The 20,385-nt window shown below is 36.8% G+C and overlaps 1 protein-coding gene across 2 annotated transcripts in view; it reads left to right on the top strand.

Annotated features, from left to right (window-relative positions):
• LOC131032105 (dehydrogenase FPY6) overlaps window positions 1–14,578 on the top strand; it is a 218,676-nt gene extending 204,098 nt beyond the window's left edge. For both annotated transcript variants that reach the window (XR_009103379.2, XM_057963026.2), the window contains one exon: window positions 14,305–14,578. The gene's annotated coding sequence lies outside the window, so the exon portion shown is untranslated. The remainder of the gene's footprint in view (window positions 1–14,304) is intronic.
• Window positions 14,579–20,385: the final 5,807 nt, after the last annotated feature.

Raw genomic sequence — 20,385 nt, 5'->3', positions numbered from 1 at the left:
TAAAATATTTATTTAATTAGACTAGACAATTTTGGGTGTCTACACCAACAACATTCATTTGGATGATGAATGATGTACCTAGATTCTTCATAGGTTGTTTGTGGTTGTCTACTTGGATGACATTCTTATGTTAAAAAAGATATGGGAATAACACGTGACAAGTTCTTTCGAACTTGCATAAGCTTAAGCTTTATGCCAATATAGAGAAATGCTCTTTTATCATGGAAAGGATCAAGTACTTCAAGTACATTGTTGATGAAGATGGTGTACATGTTGACCTAAAGAATATCTTGATCTATAAAGAATATATTGTTCCTAGGATTCTCATAAAAATCTTGAGTTTCTTGGGGCTAACCAAATTCCACATTAGGTTTTTGCTCACATTTATTCACATTGCATCACCTCTAAACATGCAACAAAAGGGGGGCCTAAGAAAAGTTCATATGAATAGGGCCACAACAACAATAATTCACTCAATTGAAATAGAAGTTTTGTTCAATACCACTCTTTGTTTTGTCTGATTTTTAGCAATCCTTTGAGATCAAAATAGATGCCTTAGAGCATGTATGGGGAGAAATCATGGCTAACACTAGCATCTAGTTGCCTACCATAGTGAGACGCTTTCTAACATAGTGTGTAGGCACCTAAAATATGACAAAGATTTATGCTATTTTTTAGGTCTGTATACAATGAAAGGACTACATATTGGAAGGAGAGAATCATCCATACTTATCACAAGCTTTTGCAGCTCATGTAGACTCAAGGTGAGTTGCAAAATGACCATCAAAGGTTCTCCATATACCTACAATGGTGAGCCATTTCTGACATAGTGTCACCTGAGACTTTTTCTATTTACCATAATAAGATGTTTTATAACATAGTGGGTAAGTACCTAAAATATAACAAAGAGATATATGCTTGACTTATCTTTCATCTGTAGCTTTGATAACAACACTTGGTTCTTACAAGAATGAAACATTATAATGACCTTAACTTAACATTAGAGATCTTCAATTTTTTGACATATACCAAAAATTCACAGTTAGGTGGTAGGTTCTTGATTTTCACATAGAAAATGAGCTCCTATGCTACATGAGACACATTTGTATTCTCACTAAGGAACCACCAAAGATGATTTGGGACTTTCACTATAGTAAGGAGTTTGAAGCCTAGATACATTGATTTGGCATTGTCATGGCCATCAATGAGTGTGAACCCTGTCTTCACAAATTATGATCAGTTTCCATGATACTTGACCCTATCCTCATGGTGTTGGATCAATTCATATTAGTTTTCCCAAGCCTAGAAGCCAATTAATGTATCCAAGGGTGTCTAGAAGAATGGAATGTATGATCATTGACTTTGTATGTTCAAACCATTATACATGCCCCTACCTCTGCATCATACACATGAGTCAAGGATGATAGTGTGGTGTGCAAACATCCTATATGGATAGGACACAAAAATCTATACTAGATAGTGCTAGGTGAAATGTATTTAATATCTTAGACTTATAGGGACATATGGGGAAGTTTGTGCACATGATGTGTTGGCATTTTGATGATGTTTGTACTTTGTTGTGATTGTCATTGATGGACACACACTTATTTGCTGTATGAGTTATTCTCAACTGGTAGTATGTGATGTATTGTTCAAACCGGTATTATATGCCATTGCATGCATAGTCTTTGTTTGTAGAAGACTATTAGTGTTTGCCAAAGGAGCTTACTGGTCAAAGCATGATCGAGGACCTCAAAGCGGTACGAGGACCCCAAGCGGAAGCCAATATTTTTTAGATCGGAACACTATGTTCCTGTTTACCAGCCTTTGTTTGTAAACCAGTAATTGGTATACCTTGTTTTGTTAACCGACAAACTTGTAAAGTGTGATGAGTTATCATCCACCGACACCGATGCGGTGATTCTGTGTCATGTTACAACTTGTGTCTAGACACATTGTACCTAGGAAATTGTAGTCTAATCTCATTGGACTGACATGAAAATAGATCTATATGAGGACATCATGTCTAGGGCTTTAAAAAGTTGCGTAAGAAGATTAGATCTTTGCAAGAAGGTATCTTTCGACAGAGATTGAAGTGTGAAGGATAGAAGACTGAAGCAATGTTGCAATGCATTAACAAAGGGAAATCAAGGATCTAACTAAGCATTTTGTGCTACTTTCTAGATCACTTACTTTTTGATTACTAATCTCTTCGACAAGTCAGAAACCCTTAACCGGGTAGGCTTAGTTAAGCCTATTCTAAATCCTCTAACAAGGTGGTTCACAGTTGTAGATCTGAAATCCTTTAACAGGGTAGTCTTTAATAGGACTTATCCCCTAACAAAGATCAGGATTCCTAACAAGATTTGTTCTGATGAAGAACATTGTAAGGCCTTATCCGGTTTGACCTTAATCGGTCTGGTTGCTATTCTGCAGATAGTAGACTTGTGAGTTTTACTCACTGTGGTTTTTCCCATTTGGGTTTCCACGTCAAAATATCTTGTGTTATGGTGATTGTGTTATTGTGGGTGAATGATTTATTTTCTATTTGTCTTTTTTGTGTATTAACCATTTTACTCTTGAAAGGGCTATACCGGTCTGCAGTAAAACTGCTTAAGTGTTTGGTAATTTTTTTGGGTATACTAATTCACCCCCCCTTAGTATTCATCAATTGGTATTAGAGCCAACCTTTCTTGAAGTCTAACCACTTGAAAGGAGATATGGGGGAATACAACATGAGGGAACTCCCTCACCGTTGGATGAATCTGGGAGAGCCTATGATGAACTTAAGGTCAAGTATAAAGCCCCTTTAGCCAAAAGACGAGAACTTGCTGAGAAAAGGCTGAAAATTACTGAAAACAACTCTTCTGATGAAGCAGACATGGATGCCCTAGTTGAAGAAGTGGAGAAATTGAATGAGTCCAAAACTAACCCGTGGAGGGAGTTGGAAGGACTGACCATTAGGATGAGTCAGGAATTGGAAAATCGAAGAAAAGTTGAGGATCTAGTGAAGGACAGGGATCACGAGATATTTAAGTTGAATCAAGAAATTGGTACCATTACCGCTTATCTACAAGAGGGTAAGGAGGAGAAAGAAGAAATGCAAGCAGAACTCAATGCAACCATTTCTCAAAATGAAACCCTAATGAAGACCAATGAAGCTCTTTTCAAAGAACTTGCTGAGATGAAGGAGATACTTGCAAAGTTCAACCTGAGCTCTACAAAACTGGACCAATAGCTGGAATCAATGAAGCCATCAAAGGATACTATTGGACTTGGTTTCTCTGCACATGAGGAAGGTGAATCCTTTGGAACCAAGATTGAGGCACCAAAAGAGCAACCAATACCTGAGAACAACAACAAAAGAAAAAGTAAGTCAAAGTTCAAACTTGTATGCTTTAATTGTCATAAGGAAGGACATACTGGCAATGTGTGTAGGAGAAAGATTTATAATAATTTCCCTTACATACAAAATAATGTGTATGACCACAAGGCTAGAAATGGTAGATTTAATGGTCATTATTATGCATGCAACAAGTTTGGGCATAGATCCTTTGAGTACAGGTCGGTTATGAACAACCCTAGAGGTTATGCACTGAGATCAAAAGGAGTTGTCCATGAACCTGTTATGAACCGGAACCCAAAATGGTATAGAACCTATGACCAATGGTCAAATGGTTATGGAGCGACAAACAGTTGGCGTGGAACCCATGTGATCTGTCGTGGTAGTGGTCACACTGGTGCAACATGTAGGAGAAAAAATGGAAAGGTGAACACTAGACCATGGAGACCACCTGGTATGGTATGTTATCGTTATCACAAACTGGGACATCTTGCCAAAGCATGCAGACTGAGACAAAATCCATCGAAAGACAAACCGGTTGACACAGAAGGTAAAGGAAAGATCAATATTGAAACCATTCAGGCAGATATGAATAAAACTTAGAAAAATAAATCTGAAGAGAAGCCACAAGATGTACCGGTTTCTACACCCAATGTGGAGACCTCTGAATCGACAAATTGAGCTTCGAAAAGCTTAAGGGGGAACATATCGGTAACAATGTTTTGAACCCCCAGAGTATATCGGTAAAGTGCTTTTATCGATCTTGGTTACCTGTCAACCGACATAAGAAATGAAGTGGTAAAAGGTAAAATTAGGGTTTGTACCCTAACGATAATGCATTTATTATGGTAGGTAGGAGCATGTATAAAGGTAGCGCTTGTAGTCATTTTTACTTACCTATTTTTGAAGAAGCATTTGTCTAACTTGAGCAACACAACAAAGCGATCAATCTTGCATTCAAAGAAATCTAGAAAGAAATCTTGTGCAAGACTTAATAATCATTTCAAGTTATCCAAAGTGGAGGTCAGAGTGGTAAAGAAATCTTTTAGAGAAGTGTGTTGTGCTCGACATCGACGAACAGAGTGCAAAGGTATTTTTCATCGAATCACTCTTATCATTCGGAATTATTAGACATGGCTTCTACATCCAAAGTCTCTTCTAGTTCTTCCGCACCTGAGGAGTCATCCGAATCTCTTAGAAACAAGTTGAAATACAATGCCCTACCTCAAATTCCCACCAGAGTCATTTCGAAGGGGATGTTTCTGGTTATATTGATTGCAGACTGGAAGACCTAGGGTCTCTAGTGATTCACTCCCAGTTGAGATTGTTCTGTGGAGAAGATAAGAAGATTAAACCAGAGTATAACATGATTGAGAAGAAGAAACTCCACAATGCAGTATATTTTCTTGAGGAATTCATAGAATATCATATAAGAATTATTCTTCATAGGGTTCATGGTGACAAGATGTATCTTGAGCGAACCCATGATATCACATTTAAAATAATCCATGTCGTGACTAGTTTCTGCAGTATTGGAGAAGTCCTTGTTCTTTGTAAGATCACAAAAGACAAAGTGGAAGATCTCATAGGTTCTGTGAGCGACAAGTAGGAAATGATTGTAAACAGCATAAAAGATGACTTGGTGAAGTATACATGCATGGTGATTGGGTATAGAGTATTCTATGCCAGTTGGATGAATTCTGTTCCTATAGCTATGGTGCATGCTGCTTATCGAATGATCAAGGAAGATGCAGAGTGCGACTTGTGTACCTGCATGCAAAAATAACTCATGGAGAATTTGAAATCCATCAAAGAGGACAAGGCACTAAGGTTCAAGTTTGGTCAACTACTTGTTGGGTTGTTTTTCTACTTTCAAGGGTATTTTCCAAGAGTTGGTGATGTTCAATGGTCAAGTGACCTACCGGTTACAAGACAAATCAAGGAGAGTCTACAAGCAGTGGGATCTACTTATCTGGAGACTCTGAATAGGTATTTTGATGAGTTTAGATTAAAGATGAACAAGAGAACAAGGCTATCAGGTGACCTGGTTAAGAAGTATGAAGATGATATTTGTTTCATGATCAAAGTGGATCATTGCATAATGGAAGCAGTTGAGCCTATGGGCTATGAAGTGGTGAATGATATACTCATTGGGTATGCCTCTACTCTACTTACTTCACCGCTTGATCCAAAGAAGAGGACCGGTACCTACTCTGAGAGGGTTAATCCTACTAAAGTATCAAAGTAGAGGAAGAAGAAAGTTGTTCCATCGACATCGACACCAGTTACATCTACTGCCAGTCCAAAAGTGACCAAGAGGTCACCAACCAAGAAGAAACTAGAGGCTATTCCACCAAAGGTATTTGAGAGGAAGAGGAAAACTAAGAATGAAGCACAGGATTCAGAAGACACTGAACCAGAAGCTGAAATGAAGAAGAAGAGGCAATCAGGTAAGAAGACCAAGCTAACTGGTAATGTACCTACAACCTCTGCACTGGTAAATATACACGTTGCTTCTTACAAGCCTATGACACATTTTCAAAGGATTGTAAAGAATATTAGAAGGAAAATTCTTGATGATCTAAAAGATTATTTTGATGATCTTAATGATATTGAAAAGGAGGTAGAGCAAGAACTTATTAAGTATTTATGTGATAATGATCGGTCTCGAATTGACATTAAACATATAGTTTCTAATTATATGTATGATTCTTTGGATAATAAATGGCGCATTGTCATTGAAAAGGAGCAAACAATTAGGGAGAAAATTCTTGCTCCATATTTCCTAGATGCTTCTAATTTTGAATTATTTGAGATTCTTGATCGGGACAAAGGGATCTTTTTCATGAGAAAGAGAAGACTTCAGTTACTTGGAGGTAAAATATCTAAAGTAGAAAAGGACACTCATCTGTAGGTTCAAAAAGTTGTGAAGATGAAAAAGGTATCTAAAGCAAATATATACGCCAAGCGTCTTCCCAATCAAAACTAGACGAAACCTTCAATGATCAGGGAGAAAGAGTAATTGAGAAAAATGACCCTATCGATGTGGATGCATTAGATGATGAAGGTACTAAACTAGAGAAAATAGATAAGGAGAAAGCTGAAAAGGAGAAAGTAGAGAAGGAAAAAGTGGAGAAAGAGAAAGCAGAAAAAGAGAAAGATGAGAAGTAGAAAGAAGAGAAAGAGAAAGAGGAAAAAGAGAAAGAGGAGAAGGAGAAAGCAAAGAAAGAGAGAGAGGAAAAAGAGAAAGCAGAGAAAGAGAAAGCGAAAAAAGAGAAAGAGGAGAAGTAGAAAATGGAGAAGGAGAAAGAGGAGAAGGAGAAAGCCGAGAAGGAGAAAATGGAGAAGGAAAAAGAGGAGAAGGAGAAAGTGAAGAAGGAAAAAGTAGAAAAGGAGAACGAAGAGCAGGAGAAGAAGAGACAAGAGGAGATCAAAGCAAAGGAAGGAGGACAGACTCCCAAGACTCCCAAGGCAACTGGAGATGAAGTTCAAGCTAACTGATTGATCTCACCGGTCATAGTGAATTGACTCTTGCCTGTCTCACCAAATCTATAGATGAAAATGAGCTACTTAGAAGTATTCAACTTGCTCAAGAAATATTGGAGGAACCAAGAAGGAAGAAATAAAAAGATGTTATTCAACTTGTTGTTGATACTCTTTCAACCTTAGTCCCTGATACTGATCTTTCCATTACTGATTCCTCAATGGCCCAGTTGAAGCTTCTATGCATAGTAGTGGGTGATCAAGTGCAAACATTGGAAGATGCTACCCAGGATACTACAGAGAAAAAGAATTCAAAGGTACTAAAAGTTGCATTGGTGAAACAATTTAAGGAAGACAGAGCCAAGCTGATTCATCAAAGAGATGTTATCAGTCTGGCAATGGATGAAGGACATAAAATTTTGAGCAAAATCTGCCAGACCGATCTATTCTGTGATGATGCTATGAAGAAGAAAGGTCAACTTCAATCAGAATTAAAGTAGTATATAGAGAACTTCAAAGTTCCATATGATTCCTTCACAGTGTATGGTTAAACTGTATAGACTTACATGCAACAGATTGCCAAAATTGATTCAGAGATCTGCAAGTGGACTCAAGATTTGCAGGAGCTTCAATTGCTTTTATTACCTAAGTTGCAGATTCTTCATAAGTTCTTTCTGAACATGGACACCATTATTGTCACTCAAGAATTGAGCACTATTGATGCCATGGAGGAGTTAGCATTCCAGATGAAGAATCGGAGTGAAGTTGCTGCCACACTCCTAGATACTTGGTCTACAGACATGAAGGAATTTTTGAAAGACTTTAAATTCCTTTTTGAAAAGTTTTACTCATTATTGTTATAAACATATACTTTGTTTTCATGTTATGCAATCTGATTTTGGTAACTCTCTGCGACATGTTTGCATTTGTCATTGTTGGCAAAGGGGGAGTAGTATTGATTGAAAATTTTACATCTACATGCTTGTAATTTGGCAAAGGGAGTAGTGTATATTCTTAGAGGGAGTAATTTTGATTATAGCATCATTTTTGTTTTGTAAGCACTTAGATGTCAAATTTTCCTAAGTGTTGCCATCAATGCCAAAGGAGGAGATTGTTGGCATTTTGATGATGTTTGTACTTTGTTGTGATTGTCATTGATAGACACATACTTATTTGTTGTATGAGTTATTCTCAACCGGTAGTATGTGATGTATTATTTAAATCGGTATAATATGCCATTGTATGCATAGTATTTGTTTGTAGAAGACTATTGGTGTTTGCAGAAGGAGCTTACCGGTCAAAGCATGACCAAGGACCTCAAAGCGGTACGAGGACCCCAAGCGGCAGCCAATCTTTTTTAGATCGAAACACTATGTTCCTGTTCACTAGTCTTTGTTTGTAAACCGGTAATTGATATACCTTGTTTTGTTAACCGACAAAATTGTAAAGTGTGATGAGTTATCATCCATCGACACCGATGTAGTGATTCTGTGTCATGTTACAAATTGTGTCTAGATGCATTGTACCTAGAAAATTGTAGTCTAATCTCATTGGACCGACATGAAATCAGATTCCTATATGAGGACATCATGTCTAGGGTTTTAAAAAGTTGCGTAAGAAGATTATCTCTTTGTAAGAAGGTATCTTGCAACAGAGATTGAATGTGCGAAGGATAAAAGACTGAAGTAATGTTGCAATGCATTAACAGAGAGAAATCAAGGATCTAACTAAACATTTTGTGCTACTTTCTAGATCACTTGTTGATTACTAATCTCTTCGACAAGTCAGAAACCCTTAACTGGGTAGGCTTAGTTAAGCCTGTTCTAAATCCTCTAACAAGGTGGTTCACAGTTGTGGATCTGGAATCCTTTAACAAGGTAGTCTTTAATAGGACTTATCTTCTGACAGAGATCAGGATTCCTAACAAGATCTGTTCTGATGAAGAATATTGTAAGGCCTTAACTGGTCCGACCTTAATCTATCTGGTTGCTATTCTGTAGATAGTAGACTTGTGAGTTTTACTCACCATGGTTTTTCCCATTTGGGTTTGCATGTCAAAATACCTTGTGTTATGGTGATTGTGTTATTGTGGGTGAATTTTTTATTTGATATTTGGCTTGTTTTTGTATTAATCATTTTACTGTTGAAAGGGCTATATTGGTCTGCAATAAAATTACTTAAGTGTTTGGTAAAGTTTTTGGGTATACTAATTCACCCCCCCCCCTCTTAGTATTCATCATGATGATGCCATGAAAGGTCTGATATCCCTATATATCAGACTGAGAAAACTAGTGAAAGACAAAAAAAATGCATTGAGAAGGCAAAAGGTTAAATTGCCTAATGTTTGGTGTTGAAGTGATGTGTGGGTCCCTGCCAAGTCAAATACCTTGTTGTAGTTTCAAAGGGTGGAAAAAGAATAAGCATTTTATTTACTGACCTAATAGACCATCCATCATAGCAATGATTACCAATGATGTGTGTGTTGCAAACAATGTTCTAGAGGAAGGCTCTTTCTATTGTAATATCAAGTGAGTGTTCCTAGACCTTGTGTAGGGTCCTCCAAGCCTAGAGTGAGGAGTTTGAAGCCTAGATACATTGATTTGGCCTTGTGACCATCAATGAGTGTTGACCCAATAGGAGAAGTCTTGAGACTAACAATTTTGGAAGTGTGGCATTGTTGAGAGCCAACACTTAGGTGTGAACCCTGTCTTCACGTATTATGATTAGTTGCCATGATACTTGACCCTATCCTCATGGTGTTGGCTCAATTCATATTAGTTTTCCCAAGCCTAGAAGCCAAGTAATGTATCCAAGGGTGTGTAGAAGAATGGATTGTATGATCATTGACTTTGTATGTTGAAACCATTATACATGCCCCTCCATTGAGGGTATTGAGGAAGATTGGGATCAGAATAGTGTGTTTTGTTGAAGAAACATGATGTGAGAAGTTTGATGCAGAGGCAAGGGTAGAACTCAATATTTCATATTAGGACAACAACCATATTGATTAGGCAAGTCAAATAAGGTCTCTCTAATGTTTAGGATACACAAGGGCATCATTAGTCATGTAATTATGCATGAGAATGGGAGTGGATAGTTACTTTCATTTTAGACTGATTTGGATAGTATTGAGAGGATCCTATAAGGATGACTATCACCATACTCTAGATGACTTCACAACATTGATAAAGAATTCACATTAGACACTTATGGATTACCCCAATTAGACATTAGTCAACTTAAGATATGATACAAGGATTGCATACCACAAATCCATTAGCATATCACCTACTCTAAATCACCACAAAGACATTAGATATATTTTGAGATGAAAAAGAAGAGTTAAATGGTTTTGGTTCAATTTGCATTATTTCTATGTTCAAGTAATTTAATTTGGTATATTATACTGAAATGTGATTTCATAACTAACATTTCAACTTCTATATAACTAGTTCTATAACCCGATTTTTTTGCCTGCGAAGAAAGACCATGCCAGACAATATCAATGAACAACAAAATAAGGAGACTACTTATAACTAGGAGAAACATCATGAGACAAGGGTGTCACCTACAAATTTTTGGTATTATAACATACAATTCAATGTTGTGAGGAACCCATATTAAAAATCATTGGCCAATGCATTGGTTGTCAAAAAAGTTCATGGGATCTAATCCCAATGTATTGACTAGAATCTAGTTGAAGGAAGTCATGAAACATAGAGTGGTGATGGGAGAAGATCAAAAAAGAATTAGGCACAAAAAGGGCTGAAATATTTTGTTTGACTTTGAAAAGATATAAGGAGCCACATATTAGTCAACTTTCTAGTGGCTTCTAATGGCTATTTTGTGTTCTTGAATTCAATTGATGTCTCTCACAGAATAAAAAATGCTAAGACTTTGTGCAATATCAGGAGTTTCTAACATCTCAACACCTTGCCCTTCTTGCTAATCTTTAGCATTCGCCCAAACTTTTCGCAAACTATTCTCCCAATAAAACCTACCAATATACTTTTAACATAAGCCCTAATGAGTGGATTCCCTATGCTTTCTCTCTTTACGATGTGCCTAACTGACCTATTGTCATGGTCCCTACTTCACTACCAACTTCTACCATTTCCTCCATAAGTAATGTTTAGACAATCATTCTAAGGTGAGGTACCAATAGAGTTGCTGATTGTTAACGCCTCCAAGTTGAATTTATCAAATATGATCTGAATTCCTTGGCCTCCCCTTCGACAAATATTTTCAACAGAGTTGTTTGTTCAAGGTTTCCACAATCTTGATCTCAATATAAATTCATTCTATTCATGGCTCTAGGAATCTCTCCAATCCTAGCAACTATAGTACTATAATGATTGGTCATACATTTGTCATACTTTTTGCCACAATGTTAGACATGCAATTTTTTTATGAGTACCTAGAGAAAGGTAATGTTCAAGCTTGTGGGAAAGCTAGCTTCGAGGGAGATTGTCAAACCATTTACCACATATTTACACTCTAGGCTATTTTTGAGAAGGCTCACCACCACTCTTCCATAGTCTTTTGTTGTTTATAGACTTTTCTAAGGACTTTGACTCAATTGGGAGACACTTGCTTTTCCAACAAAAACATGATGTCGACATTTTGAATTCTCTCATTAGAGTTGCTTGTAGGCTTTATGAAATTTATTGGGCACCTTCCTTCATGCTTACTGTAGTCACATAAATCTGTCCATTTTAATTAAATGAATATTTGCGATTTATTTGATTAAACACCCACTAGCCATCAGTTAATTAAATTAATATTTAGTTAATTCATCTTCAAACATTCTCCTATTAATTAAATAAATTATTGAATTTATTTTAATTAATTCATTAAACCAAATTCACAATCAATTAAATGAATAAATCCTATTTATTCAATTTAATCCCCTTTCCTCTTTTAAATAAATTAAATAAAATATTTATTTCAAATCATTAAATCTCCCCCCTTTGCATTTTCGTAAAAATGCAACTTGCACTTATTTGTTGAAATAAATGAATTTTATTTTAATAAAAATCCTATTTTCCCTCACCCACCAAACCCACTTGTAATTCTAATCCCCTTCTAGATTCTTCTAACCCCTTCCTAATTAGCCTAATCCATCCCCTAGATATTGTCACATTCGTAAGCAACTTGGAGTAATTTCTCAAAGACTCCAAAGTCTTTGAAAAACATTTAAGGCTTGAAGTCTTCAAATGGTTAACCTCTAAAGTCTTCCAAATCATTAATGACTCTTACATGACCATTTATGGTTAAATCCACTTGCACCCATGGTTAGAGACTTTGACCCCTAACTCAACCTTCATCTTAACCCTTGGTTATTAATTAACCCTTGCACAAGAGTTTACCCCTTGGATAAAAGCTTTATCCAATGGATGACTCTAACCCAACTTTAACCCTACCTCCCAAGTTAACCCTTAGGTCATGTTAAGTATTTAATGCTTCTTCCCTCTCCTCTCAACCCATCTCATGTTGACACTTGTCATCCTTGGATGGGGTTGAAAGCCCTCACATGGATCTCAAACCATTCAATCCTGACCCTTGTTGAGATTACTCAATCTCCACCATCCATTGCTCCATTTTTCCTATAAATAGAGCCCATTTCTTCATAATCTAGATCCTAAAAACTTGTATGCATTTACCTTAGAGTCATTTTTAAATAGAGAGCATTTAGCATAATTCACTTTGGTCTAAAATTAATCTTAGTTACATAATATCTCATTTCTTAGCTTGTTCATGTTTGCATTTTCATGAGCATTTACTTCATACTCTTGAATCTTCATAAGACATCCAAAAATAGTGCAAAAAGCTACTGAGAGCTACACTCATTTGGGAGCTTGGAGAAGAGAGGAACAAGGGAGAGCTAATGGTGTAGGGAGCATCATGAGTGAAGTCTTAATGTTTATTCATTTTTATCTCTCATATGCTTCTATGCTTAATCTTTCTTGATAATGCTTTTTAATGGTTTAGTTTTATGTTGATTTGACTAACCCCCAGACTAACCGTTTTATGACGTTACATTTGGTGAACCCGACGTGAACCGGATCCTGCACTTATGGCATTTTGTGAGCTAATATCTCTTTGTTGTAGAAATGAGTTTTTTTAACAATTCTTAAGTGCATTTTCTTGAAATCCATTAACGCATTTGTATGCAGATTCATTTCCATCATTGTTAAATCATTGTATTCCTCAAGATTGCAGCTCTTTGAAAGATTTATGCATTATTTTAGAACATATACACACTGATGGCATAAATTTTCAAGTTGCTTTTTCCATAAAGTCTATTTTTCAGATACGTTTTGAGTTGTAAAATCCATCTTTACTTTGTTATATTTGCTTAGATAACTCGATCTCTTGTTCTGTCATCATGTCACAATCTTCTTTATTTTTGAGTGCTTTAGAAGAGATTTCAACAATGCGTATATGTTTGATCATACCTTATTTCTTTTGATTTTCATGTACGACTCTGGTGTATTTTCTTTTGGCAGGGAACTTTAACATTGTCACTTCAAAATGCTTTCCATGATATTGACAAATCACTGAAGAATTATATTACAATCAATGTGTTCGATGCATTTCCATGATATTGACATCTCTTTGAGGCATTTTGTCTAAAGAACACAATATCCCTTCCAGCGCAGGTGGTGAGGACATTGGTGAAGCCTGTGAACTTTGGTTTGCAACCTACCAATTGGATTTGCTTGAGCAAATTCCCAAACGCTTTTTTTCAACAAATCCATTTTATGCATATCCAATCTCTGAAATGACATCATCTCTGTCAGGCATTTTGTAAAATACGGTTGTAAAATTTTCGCTTCTACCCCTGCCAATAGAATTTGCTCGAAAGTTTCTAACGCAGATAATCATAATTACAATCCAAACAATGACGTCTCTTTGAGGCATTCTGCCAAAAGCAAAACTCAGTCATGCCTCTCCATTAAGTCTCATGAAGCCTCCTACAACCCACGTATTTTCATTATCATAAGGGTGCTGGCAAAAAGTTCACGTACAGGAAGGGTGTTGCCCAAATTATATTTGTTTGAATGTGTTTAAAACTCTTTCAACAAATCCATTTTAGACATAAAAAATGGAAGCCTTTTTCAAAGCCCACGTGGGGGTACTATTTCCTTTACTTTTTTTTTAGAATAGCTTTTATAATAGTTTGTAAAAATAGTTTTTAATTAGTTTCTTTTAATTAGTTAGATTTTAATTAGTTTCTTTTATTTAGTTAGTTTTTAATTTTATTTTTTAAATTAGTTTTTAAACTTAAGTTTGTTAATTAGTTTTAAATTTCAGTTTGGTAGTTAAGTTTTGCTCTTTTATTTAGATTTTTTTTTTATTTAGGTCTAATTTTAGTAAGTGTGATTAGATTAATATTTGGCAACATGTTAATTTGTTTGATAGTATCAATCTATTTTTGACTTTAGAGACTAATTTTGGGTTTACATCTTGTGCAGGACATCAAGGAGCGTTTTTTTAACACATTGCTTGTAGGTTTTGGATAGACTTTCAACTTTGCCAATCTTGTTTTTGGTTAACATGCTTTAATAGTGCAAATGGATTAATCCTAGGATAGTCATTCACATTGTGCAATCTTGGCTAAAAAGGACATTCACATCTTGCAATATTGGTTAAAAGAAACAATCACATTGTCATTTTGCTACAATCTTGGGTAAAACGAACAATCACACATTGCTATCTTGGACTAAAATGAACAAACAAACTTTTCTATCTTGGTCTAAAATGAGCATTCACATCTTGCAATCTTGGCTAAAATGAACATTCACATCTTGCAATATGGGCTAAAAAGAACGATCAACTTGTTATTTTTTGAGTTTAAAAAGAACAATCATTTTGAAATCTTGGATAAAACGAACACTTCATTTTGCTATCTTGGCTAAAAAGAACACCATGGTTGTTGGATCAACATCTCCAAGTAGCAAATAGATCACATTGCGATGATGGGTTAAAAAGAACAAATGTCTTTTGTGTTTGGCATGCTTGTGCAAAATCTGTAGAGTGGTCCTACTTCTAACACACACTATCCTCTCCCTTGGCTTTTGTGGTCCTAGGTGCAAGAGAAAAGTGTTAATAACACTCACAATTTTATCTTTTTAAGAGAGGCCTGCCAAGAGACACATCACTCTTGGGAATGACCTCGCCCAGTAAATCCTTCGAGCTGCTATATAAATTAGGTGTGAGCGAAAGCTGTAGCCCTGGGTATACCTGTTTCTATAGTTTAACTTGTCGAAAGAATAAATGGGCCCCACCACAAGTTACAAGGCTCTTACGTGAGTCACTGCAGAATGAACTTATGTCCAAAGACATTTAAAATTACTAAACACCTTTAAGTTGTAGCCCACCCGTTCTATTGATTGAGGATATTTGTGAGAAGTTTAGTGCAAGAGCATAGATGGTTTTGCTCCCAAGATACTCACCATACATATTTCCTTGAGTAGAAACATAGCTTTTTGAAAGGTTACTTGTAGCCTGATAAAAGTGGTGACTCCCCCATCATAGGGATCATCTATTTGTTATACTCGTGCAAGACTTAGTATATCACATCCTTACCTATCATAGCGAGATTCATAAGGTATGTAGTACCAAAGTTGAATAAATATCAAGATGTGGGCTGAAATTATCACAACTGGCCATTTGACCTTAGGGATAAAATATGTTTGAAGTGTCTTCGTTTTGTGTCAAGACCAGTGATAAACTGAGCCGACTTCAGGATTTTTGGAAAAACATACTCAAACATTTGGAAAGAAAGGGTTATAAAAGTCCAAAGATTGGGTTGATTGAGACCCACACTTATTTGTTCCTTTTGAGGCAACATTGTTGTGTTTGTGTGCTTGCTTTGTTTTCTTGTCAAAGAAAAATAAAACACCAAATTCCAAAATAAGTAAATTCATCCAACACAGAATTTTCAAAACACCAACATTTGACAAAAATAAAAAATAAAGGGCAAAAAAACAAAGTATCAAACTATATGACCATTCTTCACATTTTGAGAAGGAAGAATATTCATCAACATAACAACTTGAAGAAAAGACCATTGAGCTCAAGGGCTTTCATCAAAAGAAGGAAATTCTTCTATCTTAATAGACAAATCTTTGTCTCACATAGAACCTTCTTACGTCAAATGCGTCTATATCTTCAAGGAAAATCAAACGAGTTTGATCAAGAGTCATTAAACTGCAGAGCTTTTACTCAATATAGAGCTTTGAGTTATCATAAAAATAAGGGAGGCAAAATCAATCCTGCCTTCTTTCCAGACATTTGCATCACATATAAATTGGCTAGAGAAGAACCACCAACCCCTGAAAGAGAAGAGGAAAAATTTGTTCCTTTTGTAACACAAAGTTTCTATTGAAGTTAACATTTCATCCATTCACACATCATCAATCCATTCCAACTCTCGAAACATAAAGAGATCTTGTCCTAAGTTCTTCTTAGATATTCTTGCATCAAACACAACATATCACTTTTTAAAGTGTCTCTACATCTAGGGTAAACTCATCCTAAGAGACATTTCTACGTAGGTTAAAACTACTCTATGAGTGCATCCTCTCATTACTAAGTAGTTGGGTTTGTAACACATCTCAGGCCTCTCTAAACCTTATCACATCAAACATTGTCAACAAAACACAACAAGCAATTCAAGGAAGGACTTTGGTAACATATACCTTTAGTGTTAGAGATCCATATGCAAAACACTTCACCAAACATCAATCTTTCATTTCATCACCAACTCATCATCATTTTCACCAAACTTCAACAAAAACTTGTAAACAAAATGGCTCAAACCAGATCAAGGTCTAGACAACTAGAAATTGAAGAGGAAGATGAGGAAAATCTCAATAAATTCCAAGAAGCTCTTGGAGGAAACACAAATGATGAAAATCCAAGTACTCCTACTCTTGCAGTAATAGAAAGGGCACAACACAACCCTCTCTTTAATCAACTTTTTGACGAGATACTCAGGAGCAACCTTGATGCTCACTTTTTAAGACTTGCCCAAGAGGGAGCCAAACTACCCTCTGATTTTGATATTGCACAACTAAGGAAAGCATCGGAATGCCAAACTCATAATAAGGAAGAAAGAGGTCAAGATCACATCAGATACAACCTTCATCAAGGAAATCCCCCACCTCCTCCCCCTCCAATGATATAGACATGTTGCAGAAACAAATGAAAAATTTAGCCCAACAACTCCATAGTGGTGTGCAAACAAACCTGTTTTCACTTAATGATATTTGTCCCTATCCCTTTGATAGGAATATACATATTCCACCTTTTCCATGAGGGTTTGAAACACCTAATTTTGAAAAGTACCGAGGAAAAGGAGACCCTCGTGATCATGTTAGAGAATTTCATTCAACTCACCTAGAAGTGGCATATGAGGACACATACCTAATGCGACTCTTTCCTCAAAGTTTGGTAGGGACAACCACGCAATGGTTTTCCTAACTAACAGGCGACATTAGGACATTTGAAGAACTGGTCCAGAAATTTATTGCACATTACTCACATAACATTGAACACGATATCACCATGGCCGATCTGTGTAACACTAAGCAAAAACCAGGGGAGCTATTTTCAACTTTCCTGCAATGATGGCGACAAATGTCTAGTAGGCGTTCCCTTCAGCTACCTGAAAGAGCTAGTGGAAATATTTATTTTCAACTTGAACAAAGAAATGGAGTTTCATTTAGACATGAAAGGTACAGAGTGTTTCAATGACATGATCACATAGGGTTTAAAAAGTGAAAGGGCCCTCATCAAAAAGGGGCTTATCAAAATATACAATGAACCCAAAGATGCGCCTCGCTCGCGATTCAACAGTGATAAACCTAACTTCTGGAATAAAAATAAGAACATCATCAATGATGGGGTTGTATATGCAAGAACTATTAAAAGTGCACAACCTGTGGTCCGATTTGCAGGGAAAAACCCCCCTCCTAAGACCAACACAGTTCCTCTAACAAAATTATAAACAAAAATGAATGTACACTCCCTTAGGGGAACCCATTGAAACAGTGTTATGTTAGTGGTCTCTTCAAATCTAGTGACCTTACCAAAGACGTCCAACTACGAACCTCAGGTTAAACCTTCATGGTGGAGGGACAATGAACATTGCGAATTCCATCAAGGGAAAGGGCATAAAACAAGCGATTGTCATAGATTGAAAGATCTTATTCATGATCTTATTGATCGAGGCGAGATTGAAATTGAAGGACATGACCCCAAAACAACAAATAATGATCATCTTATGTTTAAAAATCTACTTCCATCACAAGATCAAAGGGGTCCTTCCACTTCAGGGCAAAACACAGATACCATTGATTATACACGAGCCGCCTATAATTACACTGTGAATCACCTATATGATGCCAATGAACAAATTGCAACCATTACCATAAAAAATTCAAACCTGCAATGTTGTTACGCGTCGCAACAAGATCACCATTAAAGAAGCTCCACAAGGCACCCATTCCATCCCAAAGTAGTATAACCTTGTGGAATAGTTAGATAAGACGTTTTCACTTATTTCCATCTTAGAGCTTTCGCGCCTATCCCCATCTCATAAAACAATCTTGGATCAAGCTCTCCAAGAGGCGTCAGTCCCTGTGAATCTAAATACTGATCAATTCCAAGCTATGATTGGAAATTTGAGGTCATCACCATGTCTCACGTTCTCTGAAAGTGATAATACATCCTTCCAGCAACCTCATAATGCCTCACTCCATATTGAAGGATTTATCAGCCAACATAGGATCAAGCTAGTCTTGATCGACAATGGAGCAAGCCTAAATATCTATACACTACAATTGGTCACCGCATTGGGGTATGCAATTGAATCAGTGGATCCCCGCAAAAAGATAATCATAAAAGCTTATGATGATGCAGAGCATTCATCCAAAAGAGTAGCTGTGCTACCAATCCGAGTGGGCCTAGTGGTGAAGCACATCATATGTCAAGTTTTGGACCTTCCTCTGCCATATAATTTATTGTTAGGAAGACCTTGGATACATTCCATGCAAGCTGTTCCATCCACCTACCACCAGTGTATCAAGTTTACTCAGAATGGTGTATAAATTACAGTCCTGGGTGATGCAAATCCATTTGCATATTGTAACAATATCAACCATCAACCAAAGATTACTGTTCCTAACAACAAAGAAGCCACCTCATCCACATCATACGTTAGTGCAACCTCTCTTTCCAGTTCAAACACCACTATACCCAAGCAAGAGAAGCTCAAGATGAAAATGGAAGAGGAAGGTCCTAGAGAGGACAATTTAAGCCAACTCTTTTGTGTTGGACAAATGCCCACTTCTCCTAGAACTAATAGTAAACCTCAACGGTTACTTCAAATGCCAGTGGTCAAGTCAACATGCACTTTAACGCCTTTCATCCTTGGAAAGAGTCAAGAAGAAGAAACCAGAGATGAAGACTTAGCAGAATGGATCTATAAAGACCCAATCACCACGAACGTCCCACAAGCTAAGCTTCCCACATATTAGTATGGAAAATGTCTTCTCATTATGCAAAGAATGGGTTATGATGGTCAGAGGGCCTTGGGACCTTGCAAGCAAGGACGACATGAGCCATTGCAGATGGAATTAAAACCCAAAGATAACACGGGACTAGGCTTTCAAAAGGAGATTCTTCCTAAACTCATATTCAAAGGGAAACCCAATAAACCTCTATATCAGCCTACTGCAAACATAAAGAGGTCACCTTTGATTATATCAGCAACACCTAGAACCACACCAATTACTCCAATACGGTTGCACATCCTAGTAATAACATCCACAACACCAATCATCCCACCAATCACCCCATCAACAACATCAACCACATCAACAACACCATTATTAGTCTCAGAACCACCAACAGTATCGACAACACTGACAATTCCAGCAAAAGCAACAGATTCACCAACGTTGATACTACCTGTATCGGATTCATTGATCCCCATAATCCTTCTTGCAGCACCGATCATTTCATCTACAATGGTACATCAACTGATCACACCTGCAGTGTCTAACTCAAAGGACATCCTAGTATGGTATAGTAATCGGATACTGGAAAGTGACTCAGAGACTGATTCGCATGAGTGGGAATTTGATTCTATCCAACTTAATACTTTAGATGAGGAAGATGCATCACTACCTCCACCTCACAAAGACATCCCTGTTTACATAGAAGCACAGATAAAAACCTCTTGGGTTCTTGAACTGGAAACATCTTCCACAGACCCTATGTCACATCCTATGCCTAATTCTGACAGGGAGAGTACCATCAACGACCATCACCACAACATCTTGATCCTCACTGAAACATATCATGAACTTAACCTGATCGATGAGGTAATGCCCATTATCCATCCTAAACTCATTGAATGGAACCAATCTAATCCCCCATGCCTTGACCACTTTTAAAACAATGAGGCAATCATTGACCTTTTGGACCTACAGGATAACATACCAAGCGAGGATCACAAAGCTGGATTCACCATTGAACTTAATAGT

This window comes from Cryptomeria japonica, chromosome 4, assembly GCF_030272615.1.
Source record: "Cryptomeria japonica chromosome 4, Sugi_1.0, whole genome shotgun sequence".
Taxonomy (NCBI): domain Eukaryota; kingdom Viridiplantae; phylum Streptophyta; class Pinopsida; order Cupressales; family Cupressaceae; genus Cryptomeria; species Cryptomeria japonica.
This window is presented reverse-complemented; position numbering and strand designations above follow the sequence as displayed.